At 54.3% G+C, this 18,685-nt stretch overlaps 1 protein-coding gene across 1 annotated transcript in view; it reads right to left on the bottom strand.

Moving 5' to 3' along the window:
* LOC146863457 (ATP-dependent RNA helicase homolog DQX1-like) overlaps window positions 1-17,963 on the bottom strand; it is a 322,272-nt gene extending 304,309 nt beyond the window's left edge. Inside the window, exon 1 of the mRNA XM_085642888.1 lies at window positions 17,791-17,963. The gene's annotated coding sequence lies outside the window, so the exon portion shown is untranslated. The remainder of the gene's footprint in view (window positions 1-17,790) is intronic.
* Window positions 17,964-18,685: the final 722 nt, after the last annotated feature.

The raw sequence follows: 18,685 nt of genomic DNA, 5'->3' as shown, positions 1-18,685 counted from the left end.
TCGGCGTGGAGTCTGCTTGTGATACTGTCACCCAAGCATGAGGGCGCTGCATGGAGATGTCGGCGTGGAGTCTGCTTGTGATACTGTCACCCAAGCATGAGGGTGCTGAAGGGAGATGTCGGCGTGGAGTCTGCTTGTGACACTGTCACCCAAGCATGAGGGCACTGCGGGGAGATGTCGGCGTGGAGTCTGCTTGTGAAACTGTCTCCCAAGCATGAGGGCGCTGCAGGGAGATGTCGGCGTGGAGTCTGCTTGTGATACGGTCACCAAAACATGAGGGTCCTGCAGGGATATGTCGGCGTGGAGTCTGCGTGTGATACTGTCACCCAAGCATGAGGGTGCTGAAGGGAGATGCCGGCGTGGAGTCTGATTGTGATACTGTCTCCCAAGCATGAGGGCGCTGCAGGAAGATGTCGGCGTGGAGTCTGCTTGTGATACTGTCACCCAAGCAGGAGGGCTGCTGCTGGGAGATGTCGGCGTGGACTCTGCTTGTGATACTGTCACCCAAGCATGAGGGCGCTGCATGGAGATGTCGGCGTGGAGTCTGCTTGTGATACTGTCACCCAAGCATGAGGGTGCTGAAGGGAGATGTCGGCGTGGAGTCTGCTTGTGACACTGTCACCCAAGCATGAGGGCACTGCGGGGAGATGTCGGCGTGGAGTCTGCTTGTGAAACTGTCTCCCAAGCATGAGGGCGCTGCAGGGAGATGTCGGCGTGGAGTCTGCTTGTGATACTGTCACCCAAGCATGAGGGCACTGCGGGGAGATGTCGGCGTGGAGTCTGCTTGTGATACTGTCACCCAAGCATGAGGGCGCTGCATGGAGATGTCGGCGTGGAGTCTGCTTGTGATACTGTCACCCAAGCATGAGGGTGCTGAAGGGAGATGTCGGCGTGGAGTCTGCTTGTGACACTGTCACCCAAGCATGAGGGCACTGCGGGGAGATGTCGGCGTGGAGTCTGCTTGTGAAACTGTCTCCCAAGCATGAGGGCGCTGCAGGGAGATGTCGGCGTGCAGTCTGCTTGTGATACGGTCACCAAAACATGAGGGTCCTGCAGGGATATGTCGGCGTGGAGTCTGCGTGTGATACTGTCACCCAAGCATGAGGGTGCTGAAGGGAGATGCCGGCGTGGAGTCTGATTGTGATACTGTCTCCCAAGCATGAGGGCGCTGCAGGAAGATGTCGGCGTGGAGTCTGCTTGTGATACTGACACCCAAGCATGAGGGCGCTGCAGGGAGATGTCGGGTGGAGTCTGCTTGTGATACTGTCTCCCAAGCATGAGGGCGCTGCAGGGAGATGTTGGCGTGGAGTCTGCTTGTGATACTGTCACCCAAGCATGAGGGCGCTGCAGGGAGATGCCGGCGTGGAGTCTGCTTGTGATACTCTCACCCAAGCATGAGGGCGCTGCAGGGAGATGTCGGCGTGGAGTCTGCTCGAGATACTGTCACCCAAGCATGAGGGCGCTGCAGGGAGATGTCGGCGTGGAGTCTGCGTGTGATACTGTCACCCAAGCATGAGGGCGCTGCAGGGAGATGTCGGCGTGGAGTCTGCGTGTGATACTGTCACCCAAGCATGAGGGCGCTGCAGGGAGATGTCGGGGTGGAGTCTGCGTGTGATACTGTCACCCAAGCATGAGGGCGCTGAAGGGAGATGCCGGCGTGGAGTCTGCTTGAGATACTGTCATCCAAGCATGAAGGTGCTGCAGGGAGATGTCGGCGTGGAGTCTGCTTGAGATACTGTCATCCAAGCATGAAGGTGCTGCAGGGAGATGTCGGCGTGGAGTCTGCTTGTGATACTGTCACCCAAGTATGAGGGTGCTGCAGGGAGATGCCGGCTTGAGTCTGCTTGTGATACTGTCACCCAAGCATGAGAGCTGCAGGGAGATGTCGGGGTGGAGTCTGCTTGTGATACGGTCACCCAAGCAGGAGGGCTGCTGCAGGGAGATGTCGGGGTGGAGTCTGCGTGTGATACTGTCACCCAAGCATGAGGGCGCTGAAGGGAGATGTCGGCGTGGAGTCTGCTTGTGATACTGTCACCCAAGCATGAGGGTTCTGCAGGGAGATGTTGGCGTGGAGTCTGCTTGTGATACTGTCACCCAAGCATGAGGGCGCTGCAGGGAGATGCCGGCGTGGAGTCTGCTTGTGATACTCTCACCCAAGCATGAGGGCGCTGCAGGGAGATGTCGGCGTGGAGTCTGCTTGAGATACTGTCACCCAAGCATGAGGGCGCTGCAGGGAGATGTCGGGGTGGAGTCTGCGTGTGATACTGTCACCCAAGCATGAGGGCGCTGAAGGGAGATGCCGGCGTGGAGTCTGCTTGAGATACTGTCATCCAAGCATGAAGGTGCTGCAGGGAGATGTCGGCGTGGAGTCTGCTTGAGATACTGTCATCCAAGCATGAAGGTGCTGCAGGGAGATGTCGGCGTGGAGTCTGCTTGTGATACTGTCACCCAAGCATGAGGGTGCTGCAGGGAGATGCCGGCTGGAGTCTGCTTGTGATACTGTCACCCAAGCATGAGAGCTGCAGGGAGATGTCGGGGTGGAGTCTGCTTGTGATACTGTCACCCAAGCAGGAGGGCTGCTGCAGGGAGATGTCAGCGTGGAGTCTGCTTGAGATACTGTCATCCAAGCAAGAAGGTGCTGCAGGGAGATGTCGGCGTGGAGTCTGCTTGTGATACTGTCACCCAAGCATGAGGGCGCTGCGGGGAGATGTCGGCGTGGAGTCTGCTTGTGATACTGTCACCCAAGCATGAGGGCGCTGCAGGCAGATGTCGGCGTGGAGTCTGCTTGCGATACTGTCACCCAAGCATGAGGGCGCTGAAGGGAGATGTCGGGGTGGAGTCTGCGTGTGATACTGTCACCCAAGCATGAGGGGGCTGCAGAGAGATGTCGGCGTGGACTCTGCTTGTGATACTGTCACCCAAGCATGAGGCCGCTGAAGGGAGATGCCGGCGTGGAGTCTGCTTGTGATACTGTCACCCAAGCATGAAGGCTGCTGCAGGGAGATGCCGGCGTGGAGTCTGCGTGTGATACTGTCACCCAAGCCTGAAGGCTGCTGCAGGGAGATGCCGGCGTGGAGTCTGCTTGTGATACTGTCACCCAAGCATGAGAGCTGCTGCAGGGAGATGTCGGGGTGGAGTCTGCTTGTGATACTGTCACCCAAGCATGAGGGCGCTGCAGGGAGATGCCGGCGTGGAGTCTGCTTGTGATACTGTCACCCAAGCATAAGGGCGCTGCAAGGAGATGTCGGCGTGGAGTCTGCTTGTGATACTGTCACCCAAGCATGAGGGCGCTGCAGGGAGATGCCGGCATGGAGTTTGCTTGTGATACTGTCACCCAAGCATGAGGGCGCTGCAGGGAGATGCCGGCGTGGAGTCTGCTTGTGATACTGTCACCCAAGCAGGAGGGCTGCTGCAGGGAGATGTCAGCGTGGAGTCTGCTTGAGATACTGTCATCCAAGCAAGAAGGTGCTGCAGGGAGATGTCGGCGTGGAGTCTGCTTGAGATACTGTCATCCAAGCATGAAGGTGCTGCAGGGAGATGTCGGCGTGGAGTCTGCTTGTGATACTGTCACCCAAGCATGAGGGCGCTGCGGGGAGATGTCGGCGTGGAGTCTGCTTGTGATACTGTCACCCAAGCATGAGGGCGCTGCAGGCAGATGTCGGCGTGGAGTCTGCTTGCGATACTGTCACCCAAGCAGGAGGGCGCTGCGGGGAGATGTCGGCGTGGAGTCTGCTTGTGATGCTGTCACACAAACAGGAGGGCGCTGCAGGGAGCTGTCGGCGTGGAGTCTGCTTGTGATACTGTCACCCAAGCATGAGGGCGCTGCAGGGAGATGTCGGGGTGGAGTCTGCGTGTGATACTGTCACCCAAGCAAGAGGGCGCTGCAGGGAGATGTCGGCGTGGAGTCTGCTTGTGATGCTGTCACCCAAGCATGAGGGCGCTGCAGGGAGATGCCGGCGTGGAGTCCGCTTGCGATACTGTCTTCCAAGCAAGAGGGCGCTGCAGGGAGATGTCGGCGTGGAGTCCGCTTGCGATACTGTCTTCCAAGCAAGAGGGCGCTGCAGGGAGATGTCGGCGTAGAGTCTGCTTGAGATACTGTCTCACAAGCAGGAGGGCGCTGCGGGGAGATGTCGGCGTGGAGTCTACTTGTGATAAACGTCTACGTTCCAGACAATGTTTTATTGATGTAAAGCGCATATTACAGCTTCAAGGCACCGGAAGAATAAAACATATCTTACGATGGAACACAATTAAACAGACCAATATAGTTAAGCCCGATACCAATCAATCAATCAAAGCTTTATTTCGACATGAAAAGTCATAAAAGCACAGAAGCACATAAAACACAATTTCATAAAAAAATACATTTTAAAAGCATGTCATAAAAAGATCTAATTGCCTTATGTACAATAAATATTTAAGAAATGTATTAAACTTAACAGCTTTGAAGATAAAAAGAGTAATCAACTGGAGCTAATTAGCTAATAAGCCCGATCCGGTGAACCGATAGTCCCAGGTCAAAGGCTAAGAATTACCCAGAGACAGAAGAGCTACAGCCCTGCTCCTCCAACTCAGTTTTGAAGTGCCTAGAAGCCCCCTTTCATCCCGGACAGGGGCTGCTCGTTTATTCTGGGGAGTCGCCTGCATGTCGTGTTCGGAGTCTCTGCTGCCCTTTCCTCACTTGGGCCCCTGAGGGCCCCTCTCCTCGGAGATTGAAAAGGTGCACAGTGTTTCGACAGTGCCTAGAAGCCCGTTTACTTCCCTAGCGGAACCAATTTGCTTAATCAGTGTAGTTTGGCCGCATGAATGTAGTAGCGAGTCTCTGCTGCTCTGGGGCACTTGGCCCCCTGAGCCTGCACAGCCCACTCTGACACCACCCACACCACACTCTCTCTGTGGGGGCCCACTGCGGTAAGGGTGGGCCCCCACTCTCAGGCTGAAGGGCACGCACTACCCCGCCTAGGACCCGGAGTTTAACTGCAGTAGGGGTGGACCCCCAAACCCCACCCTCAGACTGAACGCACTACCCTCCTGGGCCCCGGTGCGTTACAGTGGTAGGAATGCCCCCCCCCCCCCCTCCTGGGCCCCATGGTTTCACTGAAGTAAGGGTGGGCCCCCACACCCACCCTCAGACTGAAGGGAACGCACTCCCCCCCCCTCCTGGACCCTGGTGCCTTGCAGCAGTAGGGGTGGGCCCCCACACTCCCACGCCTGGACCCTGGTGCCTTGCAGTAATAGGGGTGGGCCCCCACACTCCCACGCCTGGACCCTGGTGCCTTGCAGTAGTAGGGGTGGGCCCCCACACTCCCACGCCTGGACCCTGGTGCCTTGCAGCAGTAGGGGTGGACTCCCACGCCTGGACCCTGGTGCCTTGCAGCAGTAGGGGTGGGCCCCCACACTCCCACGCCTGGACCCTGGTGCCTTGCAGCAGTAGGGGTGGGCCCCCACACTCCCACGCCTGGACCATGGTGCCTTGCAGCAGTAGGGGTGGGCCCCCACACTCCCACGCCTGGACCCTGGTGCCTTGCAGCAGTAGGGGTGGACTCCCACGCCTGGACCCTGGTGCCTTGCAGCAGTAGGGGTGGGCCCCCACACTCCCACGCCTGGACCCTGGTGCCTTGCAGCAGTAGGGGTGGGCCCCCACACTCCCACGCCTGGACCCTGGTGCCTTGCAGCAGTAGGGGTGGGCCCCCACACTCCCACGCCTGGACCCTGGTGCCTTGCAGCAGTAGGGGTGGGGCCCCCACACTCCCACGCCTGGACCCTGGTGCCTTGCAGCAGTAGGGGTGGGCCCCCACACTCCCACGCCTGGACCATGGTGCCTTGCAGCAGTAGGGGTGGGGCCCCCACACTCCCACGCCTGGACCCTGGTGCCTTGCAGCAGTAGGGGTGGGCCCCCACACTCCCACGCCTGGACCCTGGTGCCTTGCAGCAGTAGGGGTGGGGCCCCCACACTCCCACGCCTGGACCCTGGTGCCTTGCAGCAGTAGGGGTGGGCCCCCACACTCCCACGCCTGGACCCTGGTGCCTTGCAGCAGTAGGGGTGGGCCCCCACACTCCCACGCCTGGACCATGGTGCCTTGCAGCAGTAGGGGTGGGCCCCCACACTCCCACGCCTGGACCCTGGTGCCTTGCAGCAGTAGGGGTGGACTCCCACGCCTGGACCCTGGTGCCTTGCAGCAGTAGGGGTGGGCCCCCACACTCCCACGCCTGGACCCTGGTGCCTTGCAGCAGTAGGGGTGGGCCCCCACACTCCCACGCCTGGACCCTGGTGCCTTGCAGCAGTAGGGGTGGGCCCCCACACTCCCACGCCTGGACCCTGGTGCCTTGCAGCAGTAGGGGTGGGGCCCCACACTCCCACGCCTGGACCCTGGTGCCTTGCAGCAGTAGGGGTGGGGCCCCACACTCCCACGCCTGGACCCTGGTGCCTTGCAGCAGTAGGGGTGGGCCCCCACACTCCCACGCCTGGACCCTGGTGCCTTGCAGCAGTAGGGGTGGGCCCCCACACTCCCACGCCTGGACCCTGGTGCCTTGCAGCAGTAGGGGTGGACTCCCACGCCTGGACCCTGGTGCCTTGCAGCAGTAGGGGTGGGCCCCCACACTCCCACGCCTGGACCCTGGTGCCTTGCAGCAGTAGGGGTGGGCCCCCACACTCCCACGCCTGGACCCTGGTGCCTTGCAGCAGTAGGGGTGGGCCCCCACACTCCCACGCCTGGACCCTGGTGCCTTGCAGCAGTAGGGGTGGGGCCCCACACTCCCACGCCTGGACCCTGGTGCCTTGCAGCAGTAGGGGTGGGCCCCCACACTCCCACGCCTGGACCCTGGTGCCTTGCAGCAGTAGGGGTGGGCCCCCACACTCCCACGCCTGGCCCGATTGCCTTACCGCGGTAGGGGTGGGCACACTGCATCTGTGGCCAGCACCAGGCATGAGCTCACACTTGGCACCGGTGCCCGCAGCACCAGTGTTTTTCATGCACGTTTGATGTGTTGTTCATCTGCCGCCCGGTCCCTGGAGCCCAGGAGATTCGCTGCGTGGTTTTCCACCCAGGCTGGTCTCCGACTCCTCCTCCTCCCTCTCCCTTGGCACCTTCTCACGGTTGTCTCCCTGTGCCCGGTCCGCGTTCTTCACGGCTGTCCTCTGTGGTAGGCCCGTCTAAAGAGAGAGTGCGCCCTGCAGCCTCACACCTATGCTATCACCTCTATGCAGCTTATTTAAACCCGGCCAGGCCATCATCTGGTGCCCAGGTGTAGAGCAGCCACCAGACGTCACCAGAGCTGCAGTGCCCAAAGCATGCAGCGGCGCTTCGGTCCTAGGGGTGCATGCATGCAGCGGTGCCTCATCCTGGGGGGGGGGGATGCATGCAGCAGCGCCTCGCCCCGGGGGGTGGGGGGAGGGAGATGCATGCATGCAGTGGTGCCTCGCCCCGGTGGGGGGGTACATGCATGAAGAGGCACCAAGCCCCCGGGGCGGGGGTGCATGCATGCAGAGGCGCCTAGCCCCAGGGTGGTGCATGCATCCAGAGGCACCATGTCCCCCGGGGTAGTGCATGCATCCAGAGGCGCCTCGTCCCCCGGGGCGGTGCATGCATCCAGAGGCGCCTAGCCGCCGGGGCGGTGCATGCATGCAGAGGCGCCTAGCCCCCGGGGCGGTGCATGCATGCAGAGGCGCCTAGCCCCCGGGGCGGTGCATGCATGCAGAGGCGCCTAGCCCCCGGGGCGGTGCATGCATGCAGAGGCGCCTAGCCCCCGGGGCGGTGCATGCATGCAGAGGCGCCTAGCCCCCGGGGCGGTGCATGCATGCAGAGGCGCCTAGCCCCCGGGGCGGTGCATGCATGCAGAGGCGCCTAGCCCCCGGGGCGGTGCATGCATCCAGAGGCACCTAGCCCCCGGGGCGGTGCATGCATCCAGAGGCACCTAGCCCCCGGGGCGGTGCATGCATCCAGAGGCACCCCCCCCCGGGGCAGTGCATGCATCCAGAGGCACCTAGCCCCCGGGGCGGTGCATGCATCCAGGGGCGGTATATGCATCCAGAGGCACCTAGCACCCGGGGCGGTGCATGCATCCAGGGGCGGTATATGCATCCAGAGGCACCTAGCCCCCGGGGCGGTGCATGCATCCAGAGGCACCTAGCCCCCGGGGCGGTGCATGCATCCAGAGGCGGTATATGCATCCAGAGGCACCTAGCCCCTGGGGCGGTGCATGCATCCAACAGCACCATGACATTGCGCCCCTCTTTTTACCCAGGGGTGCTTGGCACACATCAGTGTCCAGCTCTCTGAATAGCTGGGCATTGGCACTTTCTCTGGTGCTCAGGAAATGTAAACTTGTGGTCGTGCTGGAGGTGTAGCATTATTGCTTTCTTCGGGGTCATTAACTGGCGTTAGTTGCCCATACTGCAGCTTGAGTCCAAGCCGACGATGCGTAAAGAGTCGGGAGGACGGACAGAATCTGTTGACTTCTAGCAACAAGTGGGCAGGGAGTCTGTTGGTACTCACACCCTCACCCACCACAGCCAGCTCTCAGATTACAGCAGTGTGCCTGCTACACGTCACTTCCGCTGAACCTCCATTGCAGGGAAAGTGCAGCACTCCGACACCGCACGTCATACAGTGGGCTCACCACCAGGGTGCCATGACATCATAGAGTTGTGGGTGACGTACAACTCGTTACATATAACACGAGTTCGTGCACAGGAGGCAGGAAGAAATAGCTCTAGTATCTGGGTCTGCGTGTCAGCCACTGTCCCTGCCCCCACGCCGTCTAGGCTGTGACCAGCCACCCTGCTAGTAATAGTGTCCTAACACCGGAGCCCCCAACCCGCACGGTTGGGCGGCACCTGCAGATGAAGAGAGCCACTCTACGCCTCCCCTTGTTCCAGAGTAAAGCACCCAGCATTGCGTTCAGGACTCAAAGTGCCACGGGGATGTGAAGTAGTAAAGGAGTCTGGGCAGCATCACCAGTTTGACTCGCGCCCCTCGGCCATGAACTGAGAGATGAAGCAAACACCATAAAGCAATCTGGGGCCCCCCGTGAGGTTGCCATCAAGCAGGTTCCATGCCGAATTAAAGATCAATACTTACCTACCTATAGGTCTGCAGCTCCCATCGGACCCGATCATCTGGCCCCCAAACCCGACAGTCTGAGCAGGGAAGTTCAGACGGGGGGGGGGGGGGGGGGGGGGGGGGGGGGGGGGGGGGAAGAAGACGAACAAAAAAAAAAACGTCCAGCTAAAGCCTAATCCAGAGGGGACTTTGAAGTGGCCTAGAATCTCTATCACATCTGCAACACCAGCGGACACGTCCCTAATGTGCACTAGGACATCAGCGGACAGGGTGCCCCGGCTGCCACAGCCGCTGTGCCAGGGGTTCCACTGCCAGGACGAACAGCAGGGGTGAGAAGGGACAACCCTGGCACGTGCCTCTACTTCATCGGGTAAGGCTGCACAATCCTCCGCTCTCTGAAGTCGTGGCGTCAGCTCCGTGCATAGGAGCAGAATCACTCGTAGGAACCGGCCTCGTGTCCCTACTCTCTCAAGTCGTGGCGTCAGCTCCGTGCATAGGAGCAGAATCACTCGTAGGAACCGGCCTCGTGTCCCTACTCTCCCAAGTCGTGGCGTCAGCTCCGTGCATAGGAGCAGAATCACTCGTAGGAACCGGCCTCGTGTCCCTACTCTCCCAAGTCGTGGCGTCAGCTCCGTGCATAGGAGCAGAATCACTCGTAGGAACCGGCCTCGTAGCCCTACTCTCTCAAGCCGTGGCGTCAGCTCCGTGCATAGGAGCAGAATCACTCGTAGGAACCGGCCTCGTAGCCCTACTCTCCCAAGCCGTGGCGTCAGCTCCGTGCATAGGAGCAGAATCACTCGTAGGAACCGGCCTCGTGTCCCTACTCTCCCAAGTCGTGGCGTCAGCTCCGTGCATAGGAGCGGAATCACTCGTAGGAACCGGCCTCGTGTCCCTACTCTCTCAAGTCGTGGCGTCAGCTCCGTGCATAGGAGCAGAATCACTCGTAGGAACCGGCCTCGTGTCCCTACTCTCTCAAGTCGTGGCGTCAGCTCCGTGCATAGGAGCAGAATCACTCGTAGGAACCGGCCTCGTAGCCCTACTCTCTCAAGTCGTGGCGTCAGCTCCGTGCATAGGAGCAGAATCACTCGTAGGAACCGGCCTCGTGTCCCTACTCTCCCAAGTCGTGGCGTCAGCTCCGTGCATAGGAGCGGAATCACTCGTAGGAACCGGCCTCGTGTCCCTACTCTCTCAAGTCGTGGCGTCAGCTCCGTGCATAGGAGCAGAATCACTCGTAGGAACCGGCCTCGTGTCCCTACTCTCTCAAGTCGTGGCGTCAGCTCCGTGCATAGGAGCAGAATCACTCGTAGGAACCGGCCTCGTAGCCCCATCCTTCTCAGCACTTCAACAGGTTCTCCCCGTCCAGATATTTAATGCTTTCTCAATTTCCAGGGCCATCAGGCTGGGGCCTTGTGCCCCGGATGCTGAGCGACGTGGACCTGCCCGGTATGAACCCTTCTGGTCCTGGTGTATCAATGTGGGCATGAGTTCCAACTGGGGCATCGCCAGTATTTTGCTAACAATGTTATATAATCGCTGTCGAGCATGGACAGAGGTCCGTATTAGGCAACCCTCTCCAGGTCACGACCGGGTTTCGGGGGCGATACCATCCTCGCTGAACTCTAGGACAGGGATAGGCGTCTGTCTACCAGGGCCACCGCATACAGCTCTACCAGCTGAGAGACCAAGAAGGCTACATAGGTTTTATCAAATTAAATAGGTAGGCTGTCTGGGCCCAGAGTCTTGCAGGTAGAGGGGGGGGGGGGGGGGGGGGGGGGGAGCACAATAGCGCCCTGTATCACTTGGTCAGTTACTGGGCAGCCTAAGGTTTCCCTATGCTCCACGGGCATGGGTGGCAATTCAACCGTAAGGAAGATGTCATGAATGCCAAACCCCTCTGGTCAGGCAAGAAACAGTATAGGGTCCGGTAATGGTCGCAGAACAAGCCATGTGTTGCGGCCTGGGTGACAACTGAATCGGGGAAAGGCAAATCCAAGTAATTGGGTCAACTTCTGATGCCCGCTTCAAGAGCCAGCCTAATGGGCACCTGCTTTATTTCCCTCTGCATGCACTTTAGTTTGGTACATCTTGCAGTCCACGCAGCGCAATGGCTCAAGCAGCTGCGCATGGCGCACCCGTGCAGCAGTCAAAGCGGATCACGCCGCGCGGCCTTGCAGCGCCGCCCTCTCAAGACGTCCCAGTGATGCTTCACTTGTTTGAGTTCCCTGCCAAGGGTGCATCGCGACCCTCTGACTGCATGCAATGTCCACGGATCACAGTTTTCATGGCCTCCCACTACACTAGACACGTAGTGGCTCTGTTGCTGTGGTCAGCTATGCAATTGGCTAGGGTCTTTGCTTCAACCTCAGTACCTACACTAACAAAGTTTCTCGATTTCTGCTGTCGAGGACCGTCATTTCTGTCGTGGCTGTAATGGGATCCTCAGTGTCCAGACAAGTCTCTGTTGGGGGACACCATCACCCCATTTCTAGAATTTGAGATCAGGTGCACATAGACAGAGGTGGCCAGCACATAACACATACACCGATCCCAGGGAGGCCCGAGTCACATAGGTGGTCAATCAACTCTGTTTGTGGAGGGTGGTTATAGCACCTCTCAACACCCCAGAAGTTACACACCCGCTTGATACAATCCCTCTACTTAAAGAACACAGACTCATGCAGAAAATAAAAACAAGCATTTACAATGCAAAAGGTCTCGCAACTTTTGAGCTATTGACATTGTAAATGACATTGCCTTTCAATTTTTTATAAAAGGCATTGTCATTTACAATGTAATTTACAATACCAAAAGCAACACCTATTGCACTGCAGAGCACAGTGGTCACATACGTTAATAAAAAACATATTGAAACTAAGCGCGGTGTCCCTGAAGCGGGCACCATGCCCGGTATTAAATTTAAAAAAATAATAAAATAAACTGAGTGCAGTGTCCCTAAAGCAGGCGCCATGCTCAGTTTTAAAGTTTGAAATGAAAAAAAAAAAAAAACAGAGTGCGGTTTTCTTGAAGTGGGCGCTGCGCTCAACATGCAAATACAATAAAGCAGCCGCCATTGTACCCATCAGTGTCAATAACTAAAATAGTGCTCACTCACTAGATAAAGCAGTCAGTGCAACGTGCCAAGTAAAAGGTCCAGTCCTTATGGGCAGTAACAAATGGCGACAAGGCGGTAACAAGGAGGGACTAACAAGCCTCATAATGAATCCGAAGCCAGCATTTACCAAGGACAATGACACCAGCCAATATAAAAATATGGGAGAAGAGTGGTCGTGGCTTCCACAGCATACTTTCACAGCATGCCTCGCAGAGCGAGCAGCGCAAGTGCGCTGCCGCTAGGCTCGACCTAATAAGTAACAGTGGCTTTTCCTGCCGCGCCTCTGCAAACACGAAGACAATTAACATCATTGGAGGAGCTGGACCACAATGTCCACCGAGACCCACATCCACTAACAACCCTATGTGCCAGAGAAAAAGCAGCCGAAAGGTCTCTGTTGGTCATTTCTGGGAGTCACTACCAGAAGGCAGACACAAAACCAGGATCCCGGAGAGTCTTACAACATTCCCCCTCCTCTGAACAGACTACACAAAGCCATGCTCCCGTGCAAAGGAAAGAAGAGGACACGCAGATGCGAAAAGTTACAAAAACATCAGCGGAAACTTGATGGGTCTGGTCTAATTCATCCATCCCGATGTGAAGGAGCATGAAAACCGTGTTCAGTTGCATCTCCAAATGGTCATTAATGTGGACTACCTGGAAGCGTGCCAAGGAAGTTCCTCAAATGTTAACTCCTCATGACCCTTGGAAGTCCATGCAGGAACCGCTAGGCAGAAGACAACCTGAAGATTTCTGTCATTCACGTGTGGGAGGCAGGGCTAGTAGGCCGTCTCCAGAGACACCGTTTACAGCATATTAATCACCATAAAATAGGATAGAAATGATCATCTTATAAGTTTGGAAAACTTAGGGCTGTCTAAACGTTTATTCATGAGCAAAATTCACGCCCGACTGGGTGAGGAGCTATGCATGGTACTTTTTCACTGCAGCCCTCATACATTTTAGAGAAATGAGTAGCCCAAAGGATGAACAGCAGATCACTTTGTGGCTCTAGGCATCACTAGCAGCTGGCTACATCTGATCAACCTGTTCAATAAAGTTTTAAACACAAGCACAGATGCACCACATGTCAAGAAGTAAAGAAGAACAATTATAAAATCTATTTCCGACATAAGTGTTCTTATGAAAACGATTTTTTATCTTATTTATTCCAAAAAACAGTCATTCATTTTAAAAAACAAGATCATAAGCATCATTGTTTTCAACAGCACAGCCGACACGTTTCGTCCTTGAAGCGGACTTCGGCTGCGATACACAGCACGTTCGGGTTGTCAAGACAGCCGCATATTGGCTGCAGAGATTGAACATGATTATTTAACTCAGAGAAACGTGTGAGGGGATATGATCTGATGTGGTTGCTAATATTACAGTGACTCCAGAGACTATTGTTCTTCACACCAGAATATGGACCATTTGTGACGAGAGCTTATGTAAATACCCTCGTAGTCTACATATACATAAATCCCTTTCTTTTTATTATGATTTGGAGAAGGTGGATGTGCAATTCTGATATAGTATAACCCCGTTGCAAAAGGGGAACTATCTAAAAACTACGGATCTGATTACCCACTGGCTCTTTTCCAATAGGATTGATCCTGTTTTCATATTAAGCGCCCTGAAGAAGTCCGCTTCAAGGACGAAACGCGTTGGCTGTGCTGTTGAAAACAATGATGCTTATGATCTTGTTTTTTAAAATAAATGACTTTTTTGGAATAAATAAGATAAAAAATCGTTTTCATAAGAACACTGATGTCGGAAATAGATTTTATAATTGTTCTTCTTTACTTCTTGACATGTGGTGCATCTGTGCTTGTGTTTAAAATATGTTAGGTTCCCAGAGGAACTTGCATTGTGACAGTGGGTGTGAATCAGTGTGCACACAAACCCCAGCAAGTATAGAGGGGTAAGAATAAATGAGGGATAGCAGGTCAGGTGCTGTTGTATAGAGGGTTCCACTGTCAGGTGTGCTTCTCCCTTTTTTCCGTTCAATAAAGTTGTCAAGAAACCAGTGCCACAAATGCAGTAGATACAATTTCAAAAAGTGTACTCTAACTTTCATAATGTTGTGCGAGCCTGCCATCCTTCCACATGGTTTATGTGAGACGGTATTCCCAAATATTTGTATAATCTGCTCATCAACTGCACCATCATGGGTTTACAGAGTATGTTTGAGGTTCAAACAAGGAGAAAAATAGCCCTTTGTAGGTGCACGAATGGGCAGCTTGCTCATTCCGTCTTCTATTTGCCAAATTTGTTTCGAATCAATTGCACATAATTTACAAAGTTCAAGGCACAACAGATGCTACGAATCCATTAAGTTCACACAAGTTCCAAGGAGCCCTACTTGGTATTTCTCTTCAATTTGAAGTTTCTGGTGATGCAAGAGAGAAGATTAGAGAGAATTGACATACATGTCTGCTCTCATCAGCTGCTGCATTCTCTTCTGACACAGTTTGAAGTTCTATTAGGATGGGCCACCTTCCCGATCCTTATACCTGCGTCAATTACATCCTTCACCCTTACCGAAACATTTTTCTATGAACGCGTACAAAGCGCCTCGTTGAATTTGGTAAGAGGCTCGTTAGGCGCAAGCTCTACACTCCCAGCCAAGAGCCACCGCAAAGCGTTACCAGGATGAGCCCAAGATTAGCCCAATGTATGTCCCACCCTTCGTATCATTGCCATAAAGGACTTCCCAATTGGAAGTGATAATATGGGAAGCATGTTCTGGCCATAGGGCGCGGGATATTTCAGTATTTGAGCTCTATCTCCTGAAGGCAATCGATGATAGTGCCACGTAACAATATCCACCGAGATCTGGGCGCAAACAAGGACATCGTCCCAGGCCATATTTGATGCCAGCTTTTCAATAGGATGCTCAAATACTCCAAACCCTTTAGACCCATCGGTGCAGGCATCTGTGACTTTCAGAAGGGAGCTGAACCGGTTCAGTGGCAGGACTTCGGACCTCTCCCTTGATCGTGTATCCTGAAGAGGGCATTCTCTGCTGCTCTTAATCCCACTTTGCCTTTTCTCACTTTTGCATCTAACCTGCTCTCTGCTCTTACTCTCTCAGTTTATTCTGCGGCCACTACTGTCTTCACCCACTACTTTCCCAGTGAGCCCCTCTAATCTGATTACTCCATCCTCTTTATTAATCCTTCTTTTAGCCTCATCTCTCCCGTCCTCTTGAATTACTTGCTTGTTACCCTCCTCCCTCGGTTTGCATGTTTACCTTTCTCTTCAGCCATTGGCCATGCAAGGTCCGAGCCTTCTCCTCTCTACTGATTCCTCCGTCCTACCTTCTCCTTCCTCTCTTGCCGTGGCTCTCTCTTCGTACGCTTGTGTCTCCCTTCTCCTTCCTCGCTTACCGTGGCTCTCTTTTCTTACGCTTACGTCTCCCTTCTCCTTCCTCTCTTGCCATGGCTCTCTCTTCTCACACTTGCGTCTCCCTTCTCATTCCTCTCTTGCCATGGCTCTCTTCTCACACTTGCGTCTCCCTTCTCCTTCCTCTCTTGCCATGGCTCTCTCTTCTCACACTAGCGCCTCCCTTCTCCTTCCTCTCTTGCCATGGCTCTCTCTTCTCACACTTGCGTCTCCCTTCTCATTCCTCTCTTGCCATGGCTCTCTTCTCACACTTGCGTCTCCCTTCTCATTCCTCTCTTGCATGGCTCTCTCTTCTCACACTAGCGCCTCCCTTCTCCTTCCTCTCTTGCCATGGCTCTCTTCTCACACTTGCGTCTCCCTTCTCATTCCTCTCTTGCCATGGCTCTCTCTTCTCACACTTGCGTCTCCCTTCTCATTCCTCTCTTGCATGGCTCTCTCTTCTCACACTTGCGTCTCCCTTCTCCTTCTCTCTTCTAACGCTTGCGTCCCCCCTTCTTATTTCTTGTCTTTGGAAGCTGACTCAGTGTGTGCAGCCTAACCAGTCAAAAGGTCCTAGCAGTCCCCAGCTCCCCGGTTAAGGCTGTTTTAATAACCAGGTCTAGGCCGCTGTTTGCTTTACGACAGTGCTGTAACCCTGTTATGCCTCAGGCTCCTGGGTCTTCTAGGTTCTTCCTTCCTAACACAAACTTCCCTGGGATCCGCCTCTCTCTTTCTTATTAACCCTCTCTTTGCCTCTCCAGTCCAAACACATCTGTCTCTTTAGCGCCTCCTTCTCACAGTATTGCCATTTTTTAACCCAGGCCTTGAGACAGATCCCTATTCGCTCTATATTCATGTCTCTGTCTTTATAGGCTACACACTGATCGATTACTTTATAACTACTGTAAAACCTGCTAGGGTAGTCCATGTCAGCCATATTTTTCTGAATCTTCGTTTTCCTACGAGTGTTTGCGTTATTATCCAGAATTGTTGCATTTCTGTATTTTTTTCATGCATAAGGTTTAGTTTGAATTGAGTCGCCTCTAGGGGTCTCTGTGCGTTCAGGTTGTGGGGGGGGGAGTGTTGATAATGGGCACGATTGAGACCCCTGGAGGTGAGGCTGAAGGTAGTGCACGTTTCTCACAATGCCTGTCAGTGGGTGAAGTAAGTGTTAACAATACTTGTTTATCCCATCATTGGCCTCTCTGCAGAGACACAGTCATGTGCGCCAATTTATATTTCTGTGTGAGTGTGCGCTAATCCGGTATTCAGCTGTCAACATATTGCGAGTGTAAGAGTAGAAACAAAGCAGCATTTACAGGGGGAGCGTGAGGAACTGCAAGGGAAATAGTGTTTAGAGAAGAATGGGAATGACTGAGCCACTCCAAAAACAAGTACCACAGACCTCGGTATAGTTTAACTCCCAGCCTCATTTTCCAGAATTGGAACATTTTCAATCCTAACTACTCAAAATAAAATCATTATGTTACTCGTCTACTTCATGCTGTTAATAGGAAGTGCCAAAGCCAATGGATCTGACTTGTTTTAGGTGCATGTCTCTTATTGTGTTATATGTCTGGATGAAATAATAGCAAGCTCACACAGAAGCACCAAAATACTGTCCGGGTCTCACACTACAGGAAGCACAGGGTTTTAGTTTACATGTTTCAAGCCACACCTTTGTTTTCATAGGCCCTGACTTTTGGAAATGATTCCTAGATACGCTTCCTTACCCGACGCTCCTTTACAGACCCCCTCCCCTACTTTTATGTTCCTACTTAAAACCCTAGTAAAACTACTTGGGGAAATTGTAACTTGTACCAAAATATTCCAGACTGGAGTTTAGACGAAAGGTGTACTTTCCCCAAATATTTTCGGAATAGTTGATTAACCTCCTCAGCGTCCACTAATGCCACTGCTGCCCTCTGGGGACACCCCATTGCTCTGGGGTGACTGTCTTCCACCCTCCTTCCCTCCCTCCCTCTTACCCCCTGCCTCATGCCCATGTTATTGCCCCTCCAGTCCTCAGGGGACAGCCCCATTCCCAGCTGCTCTGGGGTGGCTGTCTTCCACCCTTCCTCATACCCCCTGCCAATGTTATTGCCCCTCCAGTCCCTCCCTTACTCCTGCCCATGTTATAGCCTCTCCTACCCCCCGACTCTTGCCCATTTTATTGCCCCTCCAGTCACCATCCCCCGCACAGGGTTGTCAGCCCGGCCCCGCACTTACCGGCCTCATCCCACGGTCCCTGGACCCGCACCGGCTCCGCGGTCCCCGCTTCCGCCTCTCGCGGCTCCAGCTCAGCAGCACCGGAGCCCAAGGCCGAGTCTGCCGACACAAAGTGTCCCTTAAAGGGGAGGAGCGGCCGCGGCAGCAGAGGCAGGGAAGGCACCGCTGTCAAAGAGGCTGCCGCGGACAGCGAGAACGGACAATAGGCGAGCACGGACAACACGCGAGCACCGCGCAGGGCGGCGCCATTTTTAAATGTCTGCTGTGGATAAGCATTGTAACAGGGTCTGGTATATTCCTATAATCCATACCATGCGACAGTAAAAGGGCGGATCAATATTTATTTTAATTATGATAAACGGGCTCTTTTCAGCTACTTTTAATTAATAACGTGGTATCAGTGTAGTTACTTCTCAAGCAATACCTTCACAGGAACAGTCTAACTGTTACTTACAAGATACAGTTTTGTAATTTCTCAAAATATTTTACTTTATTTTCATTTAAAAATATCTGAATTTTCTACTTTTCTGGTGGAAGTTAGTAACTATATGATCACTTAAAGATGGCAACACACATAACAGTGTGGTTGCAGGCAGGAGGCGGCACCGTTTAGAACACCTGCTACCAACGTAGGTGAGGAAACTGGCATAGACCTGACAGCTGCTGCACACGTCACATGCAAGATCCTTGGAGGGGGATGCTTTGAGTTCCATTATTAAACGTAAAGCAGCCCCTCCATGGGCGAGCTGTAATATTTTCCTGCCCCAAAGACAACACGCCAATTCTGATGTTTGTTTGTTTATTTATTTATTTATTTATTTATTTATTTATTTATTTATGCGTTTTTATATAGCGCGGACTTTACCCGAAGGTGTCAGAGCGCTTCACAATAGGA

Source organism: Triturus cristatus, chromosome 2_2 (genome assembly GCF_964204655.1).
Source record: "Triturus cristatus chromosome 2_2, aTriCri1.1, whole genome shotgun sequence".
Lineage (NCBI taxonomy): Eukaryota > Metazoa > Chordata > Amphibia > Caudata > Salamandridae > Triturus > Triturus cristatus.
Note: the sequence above shows the minus strand (reverse complement) of the source record. Positions and strands in the feature narration are given on the sequence as shown.